The sequence below is a fragment of the Cetorhinus maximus genome, chromosome 1, assembly GCF_964194155.1.
Source record: "Cetorhinus maximus chromosome 1, sCetMax3.hap1.1, whole genome shotgun sequence".
NCBI lineage: Eukaryota > Metazoa > Chordata > Chondrichthyes > Lamniformes > Cetorhinidae > Cetorhinus > Cetorhinus maximus.
This window is the reverse complement of record NC_135879.1, coordinates 206,197,838-206,214,703: the sequence shown is the minus strand read 5'-3', so window position 1 is coordinate 206,214,703 and position 16,866 is coordinate 206,197,838.

Genomic DNA, 16,866 nt, shown 5'->3' with positions numbered 1-16,866 from the left:
TTTATCTTATAGTTAACTGCCAAGCTTTGTTTAAATTCAAACCAGCTGGTTGACTCTGATTGGTGAAAGCATTGCCCCGGGGAATGAACCAGGGAATGACTGTCACCTATTTTGTTTAGTTGAAAAAGGGAGAATGCCTGTACCTTTCCCTTCTGTCTGCAAAGGACAGGGCCCTGTTTATTAATATATGTAGCTTCTAGCACACGTAAGTGAGCTACACTGTGAGCCTGACTGCTAACCTTAAATTGGTTGCCAGTGTAATTCTTGGCACACTCAGGATTGTTTAGCAAATGTTGTCCAATTGCGGATTCACATCTAATGTTGGACACTACGTTTTGAGTTTTGCAAGCACGGGTTGGTTGGATGCGGTCAGTACACTGCCTGTTGCAAACTTTTTGCACGTGTGCCAGTCCCAAGAAAGGAGCCGCAGTGTCAAGCTAGTGGTAATTCTTCAGTAGTTTATGTGCCTGTAAAGATATTGCTGGGCAAAGGAAATTGAATCATCTTCTTGGGGAGAATTATCCCCATGTAGGGCGGGCAGTGCGGGAGCGGGTGCGGACCTGATCGCCGCCCGCGATCGGGTCAGCGCTGCCATTTTACGTGGGCGGACCAATTAAGGCCCGCCCAGCATATTTCACAACTCCTGAGGATAGCGGGAGTGGGCGGGCGGCAGCGGTCGTGCACAGGCCGCAGGGTCTGATGGCAACTTGGCGGCCTGTTTAAATGAAGGCCTGGCAGCCTTTGCAAGGCTGCTCACAATGGCTGGGAGAAGAGCACATCAGAGGGGTAATGTGCCTGACACAAGTCCGGAGGGTAGGACATCAGGGCAGGCCAGGCTGGAGGGTAGGGCAGTGGGGCAGTGTGCCCCTCGTTTTTCCGACAAGTGCCTAGCTACCCTCCTGGAAGAGGTGGCAGCGCGGCGGGAGGTCCTTCTTCTGAGGGACGGGAGGCGGAGGCCCCCCCACCTGACCAAACATGCCTGGGAGGAGGTGGCCGAGAGTGTCAGCTCCCATGATGTGGTGCAGCACACATGGCTCCAGTGCCATAAAAGATTCAACGATTTCCTGTGCTTGGGAAGTGTGAATACCATGTTGGCTCAGGTCACTTAATGCAGCCGTTACCCTTTCCCCCCCGACACCCGCAGCTCTGAATGCAGTAAAGGCATTGACTCCCTCGCGGCATGTATCCCTCGCTGGGGGTGCCAGCAGAGATTGCCCATGTCCAGTTCACGCTGAGAGGGTTGAGCTAGGATGTGTTCTGCACCCGCAGCATGTGTGACATTGACACCCAGAGTATAGAATGGGGTTGAAAGTCAAGGGTCTGCACCTAGGCAGAGTGCTGGAACTGGGAAGCATGTCAAAGTCAGGGTGCTAACATGCTGGGAGGGGAGCTTCCAGGTGGCGGGGCACCAATCCATCTGCTGGTCCACGTGCTTATGCCTCCTTGCTTAGCAAAGTAACAACTTGTGGTGCCACATGTGAAGGAGGCAGGATTTGGGCAATGGGGGGCGGGGGTTCAGCCCTGGCTTGTTTGGGTGAGTGTGCGGCAGCTGCGAGGTGACGAAGAACTGGAGCCCTGCAATGTCCCACTCTGGCTGGGTTGGCAGGGATGCGATGGGAATTCAGGTGCAGGCTACACTAATCAATGCTCTTCCCTCCTTTTCAGGAGAAGACTGTGCAGAATTCCACAGTGCGGATGTGGACTGGCAGAGGCCAGGCCCAGTTGGCGATCCTAACACGTTATGAGCAGCAGGCCATGGATCTGGAGAGGCAACATGGCCCCAGGTCCACCGGCTGTGGTGACACTGAGATGCCATGGGGAGGTATGTTTGGAGAGCACTCAGGTCACCATGTGAGTCCCAAAATCCAAGGCACTGCTGAATGTTCAGTGATTGAAGTTTGCAACATGAGTTGACCGCTAATTATGGAAGGATGAGTGTGTAATGATCCAGGGGACCAGCATGCAATTTGACATTGTCTGTACTGTAACCAATCAAATGTCCTTTTTCTTCCTTTCAGCATCACCGGAGCAGAGCTGGGAGGAGAAGGCAAAGGGCCCACCCCTCACCCCTGAAGCCCCAGAGGAAATGCACTCACTCGCGTCACACCATCTCTGCCAAGCAGGCACCAGCGCAGATACTAGCACCTCGGTGGGAATTAGATCTTCGGTTAGTGTCCCGGGTCATGGCGGTGAGGGCACTTCACTCTCGCTTGAGATGCGAGCAGAGACAGAGAGAGCCCAGGGCGCCGGCAGTCGAAGGACTGCTGGGGACCAGGCACATGCTTGGTCGATGGCTGATGATGTGCCTCTGGAATTGTCCGTGAGGCAGCAAACGCGGGAAGTGCAGCAGGGTATGTGGGACGATCTGGCGGAGATACATGAGGCTATGCGTGGCATGGTGCCCCTGCTGGAGGAGTCCACGCAGAGCATCACCGATGCAATGAGCCTCATAGCTGAGCGCCATGCTTCCTCCATGGAGAGAGTGGCGACACTCGTGGAGAGACTCCTCCAGGAGACCAATCAGGGCCTCCTGGTGCTGTGCTCGGACCTGCAAGCCCTCACAGCAGCATTGGCCTCACCTGGTCAATGCCAGTGTGGGAAGTGGTTTGGTCACCGTGTATCCCAGCTCGGTGCCCATCCATCTATGGTGAGCAGGGAGGTCCTCACGTCAGCGCAGCAGCTGCCTGTTGTCTCTGCGGGCTCCTCTCAGGGCGCTCCGGATGAGGGCAGCAGCTCCTCAACCCCTCTGCCAGTGACCGTGGCATCTGATGAGGCTGCGACGACTGGGGAGAAGCCAGCTGTGGAACTGGCTGCTCCATCCCAGGCGGAGCCAGCACAAGCTCCATGGGCCAGAGGACGGCAGCCAAGGTCATCGAGGCCAACAGGACAGCACAGTGAGCAGGCTGTCTCAGATGCCAGTGCCAGCGAGGGGACAGCACCTAGACGTAGCACCCATAAGCATAAATTTAAAGCACCTTAGGCACACCATGCGATTCTCACTGATGCTTTTACGTCGGCCCATAGTAGTTTATTGAAGACTTGGTGTGATGTCTAACACCTATTTTTTTGGTTTATGAAGTTACATTTGTTATCTCAATAAATTTTGACATGTTGCCATGCCTCAGGGTGATTCCTTACTTCTGCAAGTAGATGGGAACCCATGGTATTATGAGTGAGTTGTTTGACATTGAGCTTTATTGATAAGGGCCTTAGTTAATGTTCCTATCCAGGTAGATTTAGCACTCCGGTATCGGGTATGGAGCGTGCAGGCCTGGAGTGTGTTGAAGAACCATCTGTGTTGGGCGAGCTGAAGGTTCTTTGGATTAAAGCCTCCCAGGTGTCCCTGCCTCCCTAGAGTATGCCTTGGTCAGTGTCTACCCCCTCAGCGTTCTCCTGTGTGTGCTCATCCTTGAACTCACTGCTGGACTCATCATGTGCATCTGGAGCAACTGTGTCTATGTCTTCCTTGTCCACTGTGTCGCCCCTTTCCAGCACCAGATTGTGGGGAGCGCAGCATCCAACCACTATCGGTGACACACAATCTGGGGGATACTGGAGTGCGCCCCCTGAGCAGTCCAGGCACGGAAGCGCATCTTGAGAAGACCGATGGTTCTCTCCACCACAGCCCTTGTGGAGGCGTGGCTCCTATTGTACCGCTGTTCAGCCTCTGTTCTTGGATGGCAGAGAGGCGTCATGAGCCACCTTTTGAGGGGATAGCCCTTGTCACCCAGCAGCCATCCATCCAGTCGGGCTGGAGCACTGAAGAGCCTCAGCGCCCGGGAGAGTCTGAGTATGTAAGCGTCGTTGGAGCTGCCTGGGGACCTTGGAAAGACTTGCAGAATCTGCAACTTGTGATCACACACTATCTGCACGTTCAAGGAGTGGAATCCCTTCCTGTTGACGAAGGCACCGGGCTCACCTGCTGGCAGCTTGATGGTCACATGTGAGCAGTCTATTGCACCCTGGACACGGGGGAAGCCAGCAATCGCTGTGAAGCCTCTGGCTCACTGTGTCTGGCTGGCCTCGTCCCAGCGTTAGTGGATGAAAGTCAATGCACACTTGAACAGAGCGTCTGTAACCTGCTTGACACAAGTGTGGACAGCTGATTGGGAGATTCCGCAGAGATCACCCACCGACCCCTGGAAAGAGCCAGAGGCACAGAAGTTGAGGGCAGCTGTGACCTTCAGAGCCACAGGCATGGGGTGCCTACCCAAACAGTTTGCGGAGATCTCAGGGCCTTTCATCTGACAAATGGAGGTGGCTGTCTCCCTTGAGAGACGGAGCCTCCTTCGGCACTGTACCTCAGACATATTGAGGTAGCTGCTTCGCCGCCTGTAAACCCTGACCGCAGGATAGTGGCGTCTTCTGTGGCCTCTTCTGCCTTGGGCTTCCTGTTGGTCCTGCGCCTTTTGTGCCTGTGCATCTCCTCCCAAAGGTGGCTCCCCTGGAGGCTGAATGTGGACTTCTGGCCTCCTCCCCCTTCTGGCCCTCCCTTCCTCCTCAGAGAAGGTACCTCCAGTGAAGAGCACAGCTCCCATTCCCAGGCTAAGGGAAGGCTTCCTGAAAGCTGCAGGCCGCCAAAATGATCTTTACTGTAGAGACCTGACCTGAAGGCTTTTACTCCTGTCCAAGCAGCTGGTCTGAGTTTTGAAGTCTTCCTGCTCACGCAGGCAAGTATAAGTAACTTTCACACTTCAATGCCTGAAAGATCACATCCGCGACCCCACTCACCCCTCTTATCCTGCCCGTGGATGAGGTTTATACAAATGTCTCCTACCCACCTGCCCGTTGCGCCCGTGCGACGTCCAGATCACTCTGTACCTCTAATTTCTGCAACCCCCATTTAAATAATATGCTGCTTTTTTTATTTTTCTTGGCAAAGTGGACAAGTTCACATTTTTCCACATTACACTCCAAAAAGGATTGGGGGTTATAAGTGGTAATTTATTCCAAATCACAGGATATCACATGGATATGAAGATAAAAATGAAATAGTGCTGTCTTAATCTAGGGATTATTATTGTCAATAAAAGCAGAACATGTTGGAAATACTCAGTGAGCCTAGATATTATTAATAACAAACCTAGTTTAAGACCCTCAGCCCAGCATAGTTTAAGAGTGGAAGAAAAGCCAAGAAGTGATTAGATGAAACCCAATTTGGGTTTGAAAAACCTGCAGATTACAAGATAAAAGAATGATTTAGGGAGGCAAAGCGTGGAGCTGGGAGGAATAAGTTAGAATAGGAGATTTGAAAGACTAATAATTTGAGAATGCCAGGGAGGGGTTTTTATAAAAAGATTTTACAAAGAGATGTTTTTTCATTACTGGGGGTCCAAAGTGGTAATCTGAATCTATCTTGGAGTTGGCACCCTACAGTGCATCTACCTCAGGAACAGATGTACCACAGATACTAAGCCAATATCTCCCGGCTTAGACGCATCTAAATTTGTGCAAATGGGCTGGAGATTCAAAGTAGAATGAATTCATTTAACTCTCTTCAAGGAGCCTGTACGCCAAAATCAAAATCCTGACACATTTGTAGGTTTGTGTTCAGCCTGAGAGTTTGCTGAATTAAGACAATAGTGACAGTGGGTCATGGAATTCTTATTCAGCAACAGACATTTTGGAAAATCCACAACAGCATGTGTGAATTCCAGTTGTTAACAATGATGGTATGAGGATATTGGAAGTGAATACTTGGTGGCATGCTGTTAAGAACAGACATATAATATGTTCACATGATCTAATTGTTAAAATGCCGAGAGAAACAAATAATGTAGAAGGAGGCAAATTATTTAACTTGGCTTGTGAGCATGGAGCTGGAGGACATGAGTCTAAAATTGCAAGCTGCCTGCAAGATTTGACGTTGGAAGGATTTATTTGGAACAGACTCCCAGCTAATGCTGCGTCAATTAACACCTTTAATAAAAAGAGCTTGATGGTAAGAAAAAGGATTGGGGGTTATGAGGAAAGTACAGATGGAGATAATTGAATGCTGTGTGGAATTCAAGCTGCTGGGACTATGGAAATGTCATACCAAGGAAGGAAACTGGTCTAGGATGAATAATGTAATAAGTAAAGTGGGACAGATATTCTGGAGGTTTGCCTGATTTCTAAATGGTAGCAGGGATAAAAAAATGCCGAACATTTTCACAGGACTTTATGTGAGTGGGTGGGTGTAGTTTGTGATAAGAGTTGATTATACATGGCCTGTGAAAGGAATAAGACCATAAGCAGGCCATTCGACCCATCGAGTGTGCTCCGTCATTCGATGAGATCATAGCTGATCTGATAATCCTCAACTCCACTTTCCTGCCTTTTCCCCATAGCCTTTGATTCCCTTACTGATTAAAATTGTCTATCTCCACCTTGAATATACTTAACATGCCAGAATCTACAGCCTCTGTGGTAAAGAATCCCACAGGTTAACTATCCTCTGAGAGAAAAAATACCTCCACATCTCTGTCTTAAATGGGCAACCCCTTACTCTGAGATTATGCCCTCTGGTCCTGGACTCTCCCATAAGGGGAAACAATCTCTCAGCATCTACTCTGTCAAGCCCCCTAAGAATTTTGTGTTTCATTATGGTCGCTTCTCATTCTTCTAAATTCCAATGAGTACAGGCCCAAACTACTCAACCTCTCCTCATAAGAAAATCCCTCCACACCTGGGATTAACGAGTGAACCTTCTCTGACTGCCTCCAATGCCAGTATATCTTTCCTTAGATAAGGGGACCAAAACTGTTCACAGTATTCTAGCGAGGTCCAACTAGCGCCATGTATAGTTTTAGCAAGACCTCTCTATTTTTATACTCCATTCCCTTTACAATAAAGCTCAACATTCTATTTGCCTTCTATATTACCTGTTGAATTTATATGCTAGCTTTTTGGGATTCATGCACAAGGACCCCCAAATCCCTCTGTGCTCTGCAGTCCTTCTCCATTTAAATAATATTCAGCTCCTCTATTCTTCCTGCCAAAGTGCATAACCTCACATTTTTCCACATTTTATTCCATCTGCCAAGTTTTTGCCCACTTACTTAACCTGTCTATATCCCTCTGTAGACTCTTTTTGTCTTCCTCACCACTTGTCTTCCCAACTATTTTTATGTCATCTGCAAACTTGACAATAGTACGTTCATTTCCCTCATCCGGGTCATTGATATATATTGTAAATAATTGTGGCTCCAGCACTGACCCATGTGGCACTCCACTAGTTACAGGTTGCCATCTGAAAATACCCTCCTTATCCCAACTCTCTGTCTTATATTAGTTAGCCAATCCTCTATCCATGCTAATTTACTATCCCCAACATCATGGGCTCTTATTAAGTAGCCCTATGTACCTTATTGAACACCTTTTGGAAATCCAAATAAATTACATCTACTGGTTCCCCTTCATCTATCCTGCTTGTTACCTCCTCAAAGAATTCTAATAAATTTGTCAGGCATGATTTACCCCTCATGAAGCCATGCTGAATCTGTTTGATTATATTACGCATTTCTAAATGCTCTGCTATTACATCCTTTATAATAGACTCTAACATTTTCCCAATGACGGATGTTAAGTTCTGCTCCACGCGGCCAAAAAGCTGAAATTGTATTTGAGAGTTCGCGCTTGAGTACAGACTCAGAAATCCGGGGGAATGGAATCTCGGAAAGTGAGATTGAAACCCTGAGCTGGGCTGTTGATGCCATCCAAGTTGAAGTGACTTCTGGAGAGAATTCCCAGGTTATATCTTCGAAGGTGAAGAGATAGGGTTTCAGTGAGATTTGTTCACTCTCAATGTTTACTGACATCTGGATCGGTTGTTGAGAAATCTGTGGACCCTGCCTTTGCCATTTAATGTGCAATTTGCTGTGTTCTACCAGTTTGCCTGCTAATTCACATGTACCCCATATTAACCCTGAATGTTAGAGTATAAGATAGATTTTGTAAATTGTTTTATCTTTCTCACCTTGTATAGTGAAGTTTATTTTTGTTTGTTCAAAAGCCTTGGAATCTTGTGGCTTTATTCACTGAACAAGTGACTTGAATCTCAAATTTTGTCTACTTTAAACAAAACGATATTGGTCCCGAACCAGATCTTACCAATAACTTGGGGTTCTGGTCCAGGATCATAACAAAACATATAAAGCAAGAAGATAACTAAGGAAAGAATAGTGTCAATGAATACTTGGCATCTTTCTCCACAAATGAAGGGGATGATGCAGCCATTGTAATTAAGGAGGAGGAATGTGAAATATTGGATTTGATACACATTGTGAGAAAGGAAATATGAAGGGAATTAGCAGATTTGAAAGAAAATAAATCGCCAAACCTGAATGAAATGTAGCCAAAGTTGTTAAGAGGAGCAAGAGAAGAAATAGCAGAGACTCTGGCTATCATTTCACAATCCTCTCTGGTCACAGGCATGTTGCTGGAGGACTGGAAGGGACAGACCGAGTAGTTACAGGCCAGTTAGCCTAAGCTTGGTGGTTGGTAAATTACTGGAAAAAATTCTGAGTATAAATTGCCATTTAGAGAAGCATGGATTAATCAGACAGTCAGTAAGGGTTGGTTAGGGGAAGGTCACGCCTAACTAACTTGATTGAATTTTTGAGGAGGTTACAAGGAAAAAGGTAGCACATTTGATGTAGTTTACATGGATTTTAACAAGGCTTTTGGCAGGGTTTCATGTGACGGACTGATCAGGAAAGTAAGAGACCATGAGAACCAAGGGTAAATAACAAGTTGGAACTAAAATTGGTTCATTGGCAAGAAGCAAAGAGTAATGGTCAATTGGTGTCTTTGTGACTGGAAGACTGTCTCCAGTGGGTTTCCGCAGAGCTCAGTACCAGGTCCCTTACTTTATGTAGTATAGACTTAAATGTAGGAGGCATGATTAAAAAGGTTGTAGAAGACACAGAATTGAAGATGTGACAAGCAAAGTGAATAATGGGGATCCTGTAGATGTAGTATATCTAGACTTCCAGAAGACCTTTGATAAGGCGCCGCACAAAAATTAATACACAAGATAAGATCACACAGAGTTAGGGGTAATGTTTTAGCTTGGATTGAGGATTGGCTAACCAATGGAAAGCAGAGAGTCGGGATAAATGTGTCTTTTTCTGGATGGCAAGCTGCAACTAGTGGGGTACCACAGGGATCGGTTCTTAGGCCCCAACTATTTACAATCTATATTAATGGTTTGGTTTCAGGGATAGAAGGTACTATAGTTAAATTTGCAGATGACACCAAAATAGGTGGGAAAGTAAGTTGCAAAGAAGAAATAAGAAATTTACAGATGGATATGGACAGCTTAGGTGAATGAGCCAAAATTTGGCAGATGGAGTTTAACTTGGATAAGTGTGGGGTTATCAATTTTGGCTGGAAGAAGGAAAAGGCGACTTATTATTTAAATGGAGAGAAAATTCAGAATGCTTCAGTGCAGAGGGATCTGGGTGTCCTCGTGCATGAATTGCTGAAAGCTAGTAAGCAGGTACAGCAAGTAATAAGAAAGGCAAATGGAATTTTGGCATTTATTGCTCAAAGAATAGAGTATAAAAATAGGGAAGTGTTGTTGCAACTGTACAAGGCATTGGTGAGACCGTACCTGGAGAACTGTGCACAGTTTTGGTCCCCTTTCTTGAGGAAGGATGTAATTGCATTGAAGGCGGTTCAGAGGAGGTTCACTAGATTGATTCCAAAGATGCGGGGCTTGTCTTATGAGGAGAAATTGAGCAGTTTAGGCCTATACTCGCTAGAGTTTAGAAGGATGAGAGGAGACCTAATTGAGGATATAAGATGCTAAAGGGGATAGACAAAGTAGATCTAGAGCTGATGTTTCCTCTTGTGGGGCATTCTAGAAAGAGAGGCCATAGTTTTAGGCTAAGGGGTGGTAGATTTAACTCAGAGATGAGGAGGAATTACTTTTCTCAAAGGGTCGTGAATCTGTGGAATTCACCACCTCAGAGTGCAGTGGATGCTGGAACAAAGGAAGATGGTTGTGGTTGTTGGAGGTCAGTCTTCTCAGCTCCAGGGCATCACTGCAGGATTCCTCAGGGTAGTGTCCTAGGCCCAACCAACTTCAGCTACTTCATCAATGACCTTCCTTCCATCATAAGGTCAGAAGTGGGGATGTTCGCTGATGATTGCACAATGTTCAGCACCATTCGTGACTCCTCAGATACTGAAGCAGTCCATGACCAAATGCAACAAGACCTGGACAATATCCAGGCTTGGGCTGACAAGTGGCAAGTAACATTCACACGACACAAGTGTCAGGCAATGACCATCTCCAACAAGATGGAATCCAACCATCGCCCCTTGATGTTCAATGGCATTACTATCACTGAATCCCCCGCTATCAACATCCTGGGGGTTACCATTGAAAGCTGAACTGGACTAGCCATATAAATACTGTGGTACAAGAGCAGGTCAGAGGCTAGGAATCCTGTGGTGAGTAACTCATCTCCTAACTCCCCAAATCCTGTCCGCCATCTAAAAGGCACAAGTCAGGAGTGTGATGGAATAGTCCCCACTTGCCTGGATGAGTGCAGCTCCAACAACACTGAAGAAACTTGACACCATCCAGGACAAAGTAGCCTGCTTGATTGGCATCACATCCACAAACATTCACCCCTCCATGAGGCACAGTAACAGCAGTGTGTACCATCTCCAAGATGCACTGCTGGAATTCACCAAGGGGCCTTAGACAGCACCTTCCAAACCCATGACCGCTACCATCTAGAAGGACAAGGGCAGCAGATAGATGGGAACACCACCTGGAAGTTCCCCTCCAAGTAACTCACCATCCTGACTCAGAAACATATCGCCATTCCTTCACTGTCGCTAGGTCAAAATCCTGGAATGCCCTTCTTAACAGCACTGTGCGTGTACCTACACCACATGGACTGCAGCTGTTCAAGGTGGCAGCTCACCACCACCTTCTCCAGGGCAACTAGGGATGGGCAATAAATGCTGGCCCAGCCAGCGAAGCCCACATCCCGCGAATTAAGAAAAATACCTATTTTGTTTTATGTTCCTTGATAATTTAACTTCATATTTCCTCTTTGCCTTCCTAACTGTTGTTTTAGCTTCTCTCCTAATCTCCTCATATTCTCTCTTGTGCCTTGTAGATGATACAAAGATTGGCCAGGTGGTTAACAGTGAGGTTGAGTGTCTTGGGCTACAGGAAGATATAGACGAGATGGTCAAATGGGCTGACAAGTGGCAGATGGAATTTAACCCTGAAAAGTGTGAGGTGATACACTTTGGAAGGAGTAATTTGACAAGGGAGTATTCACTGAATGGCATGGCACTAGGAAGTTCTGAGGAACAATGGGACCTTGGTGTATGTGTCCATAGCTCTCTGAAGGCAGAGGGGCACGTTAGTGGGGTGGTGAAAAAGGCAGATGGGACACTTGCCTTTATCAATCGAGGCATAGATTACAAAAGTAGGGAGATCATGTTGGAGTTGTATAGAACCTTGGTGAGGCCACAGCTGGAGTACTATGTGCAGTTCTGGTCACCACATTGTAGTAAGGATATGATTGCACTGGAGGGGTTGCAGAGGAGATTCACCAGGATGTTGCCTGGGATGAAACATTTAAGTTATGAAGAGAGGTTGGATAGACTTGGGTTGTTTTCGTTGGAGCAGAGAAGACTGAGGGGTGACCTGATCGAGGTGTACGGGATTATGAGGGGCATGGACAGAGTGGATAAGGAACAGCTGTTCCCCTTAGTTGAAGGGTCAGTCACGAGGGGACATAAGTTCAAGGTGAGGGGCAGGAGGTTTAGAGGGGATATGAGGAAAAACCTTTTTACCCAGAGAGTGGTGATGGTCTGGAATGCGCTGTCTGGGAGGGTGGTGGAGGTGGGTTGCCTCACGTCCTTTAAAAAGTACCTGGATGAGCACTTGGCAAGTCATAACATTCAAGGCTATGGGCCAAGTGCTGGTAAATGGGATTAGGTAGGTAGGTCAGGTGTTTCTCACGTGTCAGTGCAGACTCGATGGGCTGAAAGGCGTCTTCTACACTGTGTGATTCTGTGATTCTCTGATCATGCACTCCTCTTCTGTCTATATAATCAATGTATGCCTCGTCCCTAACCCTCAGTTATGCCCTTATGCTTTTATTCATCCATGGAGTCCCTCTTGACTACACTTCCTCACACTCCACTTCCTGTAAGGATCCTATTCCATTCTCTTAGTTTCTCCAATTAAAGCCCTTAATTAATTAATGACCACTTAAAGACCGCTACTCGCCTGGTCGCCTGTCATAGGCTGGCAGGAGGAGGTCAAGGACATTGGGGGGAATCCCAGCTTGGACCTACTCATCATTTTCTTGTAAAGGCAAATGACTAAGGGCATCAGCGTTTGTGATTTGATTGCCAGACCTATGTATGAAAATGTATTCATATGCTGCCAGAATTAAGGCCCTATAAGTATTTCTGTATCTTCTTTCTACATGCCTTCTTCTTTCTAGCACAGACTTTAATCTTGGCCTTATTTTTGACTTCAATATTGGCCAGACTTCTCTCAGATGCAAGCTCAACTTGTCTGAGCTCAGTGGCTGAGTCTCCAAAAATGTTATTACCTGTCTGCTTCTTGGGGAATTCTGCAACTTATGCTTCCAAAGCCTCTTTGGCTTCATTTAGCTGATTCTTCAGCTCTTTGCTAGACAGCTATCTTCACTGAGCTGACACAGCCTTGGAGTTTATCCAAACTCCTGTCTCCTGGCTGTATCCAGCTATACAGGCTCCTTGTGAGCCCTCTCTGATTATCAGGGCTACCCCTGAGCCCTCTTCAATTACCATGGCTTCCCCTGAGCCCTCTCCGATTACAGGACCTCCCCTGAGCCCTCTTTGATCACCAGGACTTCCCTTGAGCCCTCTTTGATCACCAGGACTTCCCCTGAGCCCTCTACGATTACAGGACTTCCCCCGAGACCTCTCCGATTACCAGGGCTTCTGCTGAGGCCTCTCCGATTACCAGGGCTTCTCCTGAGCCCCCGTCATGTTTCTTTTGCTGTGCTTCCATTCTACTGTTTGAGACGGCCTTCATTTCTTCATTTTGCTGGATGGTTACGCATTCCTTCTGCATTTAATCTTCAAGGACAATCAACTGTCCATTCAACTATTTAATTTCTTGTTGCCCTCCTTCTGGAGTCTCCTGCTGCCCTTGTCAGAGTTGCCCTCTCTCTGGGAAGCTCTGTTACCTTCGACAGAGTTGCCCTCTCTCTGGGGTCTCTTTGAATTTCCTGTCAATAGACATTTTTCTTGCTTTTACTACTTTAAATGTATTACTGCATTACAAGTACTCACCGTTTTGTTCTTCTCTTTTAACTTAGTAAAAATTCATTCCTGTTCGGAAAAAAAAACACAGCAATAATTTCCCCTCCCTTTTCTGGGCGATTCTGCAGGGTTTTTTAAAATTTAAAACTGCAGCACTGCTTTCCACCCTGATTGCTGCTCCCTTTTCACTTGCAAGCTGTGTGCCAGCTTCTCCAACTCGCTGAGTCTATGGGGCTGCCGCCCATTTTATAATGTAAGTACAGATTCTCTTTCTTTTTTGTTTTGCTCACCTGTCTTGCAGATTCTCACTAAGAGGTCTTGCAATTTTGGTATTATTTCTAAAATATCAGTAGTGCTCCGCGAGATTTCTGAGCCATTTGGATTGTGGCCTGTTTTATCTTTAACTAAAAGCGACAGCATACCTGGTGAGTATATCTTCCTTACTTTTTTTATCTTGATTTCTCCCGTTCAATCCTATTTTATCCTCGTTGCCAGTTTGTTGTAGGGTGGCTGAGTTGTACTATTATTGAGAGAATTGCTCTGCAGACATTACTTGGATGGAAACATTAAGTTTATATATAATATACTCAGCAGCAACTACACATGTGCTTTCAACTCCAACTCCATCTCTACACTGACTGATGAGGTAGCTCACGCGACTGACCTATTGCTGACTAAAGATCATGTGATCTTCCTTAGCAAGTATTATTCTTAAAGATACATTGCGCACCAAATAAAACCATAATTACTACATTGTTATTGCACACTGTTGTGTAAGGTGCAGCAGACCACTATCATTCCAGAAACCCGGGAGTCCCCTGATCTGCCCAGGCACCTGAATTCAATCTTCAGCATCCTGATGGCTTGCTCAATGGCAACTCTTGTGCTCTTAAGGCTTTGGTTATACCTTTCCTGGGCATTGTGTTTGTGCTCCTTGAAGGTGTCCTCACCCATGTCCTTAGAAGGAAGCCCTTGTCTCTCATGAGGCATCCCCTGACTGTGTAAAATTTGATTAGCACAGGATGAATGCATAATATCAGCTTCCTGAGTATCTTGAACAGGTATGCATGATGATCACTTGGAGGTTGCAAACTAGATCAACGTCGATGGAGAACAATCTTCTTCAACTGATGAATACTGCTGGTTGATCTGAGGATGACTTGATTGCAATCTTTGACTCCTTAGACCTGTGGGATTCTAGCCAGGGCAAAAATGCGAGGGACCTCTTAGTCTGCTCAGCATCATCAGTAGCAAAGTGCTGGCCTTGATAAACATGGAATCTGTCACCTCTGAGATGCACTCTGTCATCCTCCTGCTTCTCCTGCTCCTCCTGCTGGAGGTGGTGGTGAGCTGCCTTCTTGAACACTGCTCCCATGTGGTGTAGGTACACTCACAGTGCTGTTAGGAAGGGAGTTCCAGGATTTTGACCCAGCGACTGTAAAGGAATGGCGATATATTTCCAAGTCAGGATGGTGAGCGACTTGGAGAGGGACTTCGAGGTGGTGGTGTTCCCATCTATCTGCTGCTCTTGTCCTTCTAAATGGTAGTGGTCATGGGTTTGGATAGTGCTGTCGAAGGAGCCTAGGTGAATTCCTGCAGTGCATCTTGTAGATGGTACACATTGCTGATACTGTGCGTCAGTGGTGGAGGGAGTGAATGTTTGGGAATGTGGTGCCAATCAAGCGGGCTGCTTTGTCCTGGATGGTGTCAAGCTTCTTGAGTGTTGTTGGAGCCGCACTCCGCCAAGCAAGTGGGGAGTATTCCATCACACTCCTGACTTGTGCCTTTTAGATGGTGGACAGGCTTTGGGGAGTCAGGAGGTGAGTTACTCGCTGCAGGATTCCTAGCCTCTGACCTGCTCTTATAGCCACTATATTTACATGGCCAGTCCAGTTCAGTTTCTGGTCAATGGTAACCCCCAGGATGTTGATAGTGGGGGATTCAGTGATGGTAATGCCATTGGACATCAAGGGGCGATGGTTGGATTCTCTCTTGTCGGAGATGGTCATTTCCTGACACTTGTGTGGCACGAATGTTACTTGCCACTTGTCAGCCCAAGCCTGGATATTGTCCAGGTCTTACTGCATTTGAACATGGACTGCTCCAGTATCTGAGGAGTCACGAATGGTGCTGAACATTGTGCAATCATCAGCGAACATCCCGACTTCTGACCTTATGATAGAAGGAAGGTCATTGATGAAGCAGCTGAAGATGGTTGGGCTGAGGACACTACCCTGATGAACTCCTGCAGTGATGTCCTGGAGCTGAGAAGACTGACCTCCAACAACCATAACCATCTTCCTTTGTGCTAGGTACGACTCCAACCAGCAGAGAGTTTTCCCCGATTCCCATTGACTCCAGTTTTGCTAGGGCTCCTTGATGCCACACTCAATCAAATGCTGCCTTGATGTCAAGGGCAGCCGCTCTGTTGCTCCTTATTGATCTTCCTCCTGCTCCTCCTTCTGCTCTTCCTGCTGTTCCTGCTGTTCCTTTTGCTGCTCCTTCTGCTGCTCCTGATCCCAGGAATGAAAGGCTTAACATATGAGGAACATTTGAGGACTCTGGGTCTATACAAGGATGAGGGGGGATCTGATTGAAACTTACAGAATACTGAGAGGCCTGGATAGAGTGGATGTGGGGAAGATGTTTCCATTAGTAGGAGAGACTAGGACCCGAGGGCACAGCCTCAGAGTAAAGGGAAGACCTTTTTGAACAGAGATGAGGAGAAACTTCTTTAGCCAGAGAATGGTAAATCTATGGAATTCATTGCCACAGAAGGCTGTGGAGGCCAGGTCATTGAGTGTCTTTAAGACCAAGATAGATAGGTTCTTGATTGGTAAGGGGATCAAAGGTTACGGGGAGAAGGCGGGAGAATGAGGTTGAGAAACTTATCAGCCATGATTAAATGGCAGAGCAGACTCGATGGGCCGAATGGCCTAATTTCTGCTCCTATGTCTTATGTCTTATGCTCCTCCTTTTACTCCTCCTGCTCCTGCTCCTGCTCTTGCTGCTCCTGCTGCTGATCCTCCTCCTCTGCTGCTCCTCCTGCTACTTTCCTGCTGCTCCTCCTGCTACTGTTGCCCCTCCTGCTGCTCCTCCTGCTACTTTCCTGCTGCTCCTCCTGCTACTGTTGCCCCTCCTGCTGCTCCTCCTGCTGCTGTTGCTTCTCCTGCTGCTCCTCCTGCTACTGTTGCTTCTCCTGCTGCTCCTCTTGCTGCTGCTGCTCCTGCTGCTCCAACTGCTGCTGCTGCCGCACCTCAGAAACACAGGGTCACAGAATTTACAATATAGAAGGAGGCCATTCAGCCCATCGAGTCTGCGCTGGCTTGCTGAAAGAGCATTCTACCTCATCCCACTCCCTTGCCTTATCCCCCTAACCTTGCACATTCTCTCTTTTTAGATAGCAATCCAATTACCTTTTGAATGCCTTGATCGAACCTGCCTCCACCACCTTGTCAGGAAGGTCATTCCAGACTCCAACCACCCTCTGGGTGAAAAAATTTTCCTCACATCACTTCTACTCATTTTGCCCTTTATTTTGAATCAATGCTCTTTAGTTCTTGATGTTTTCTTGAGTGGGAACAGTTTCTC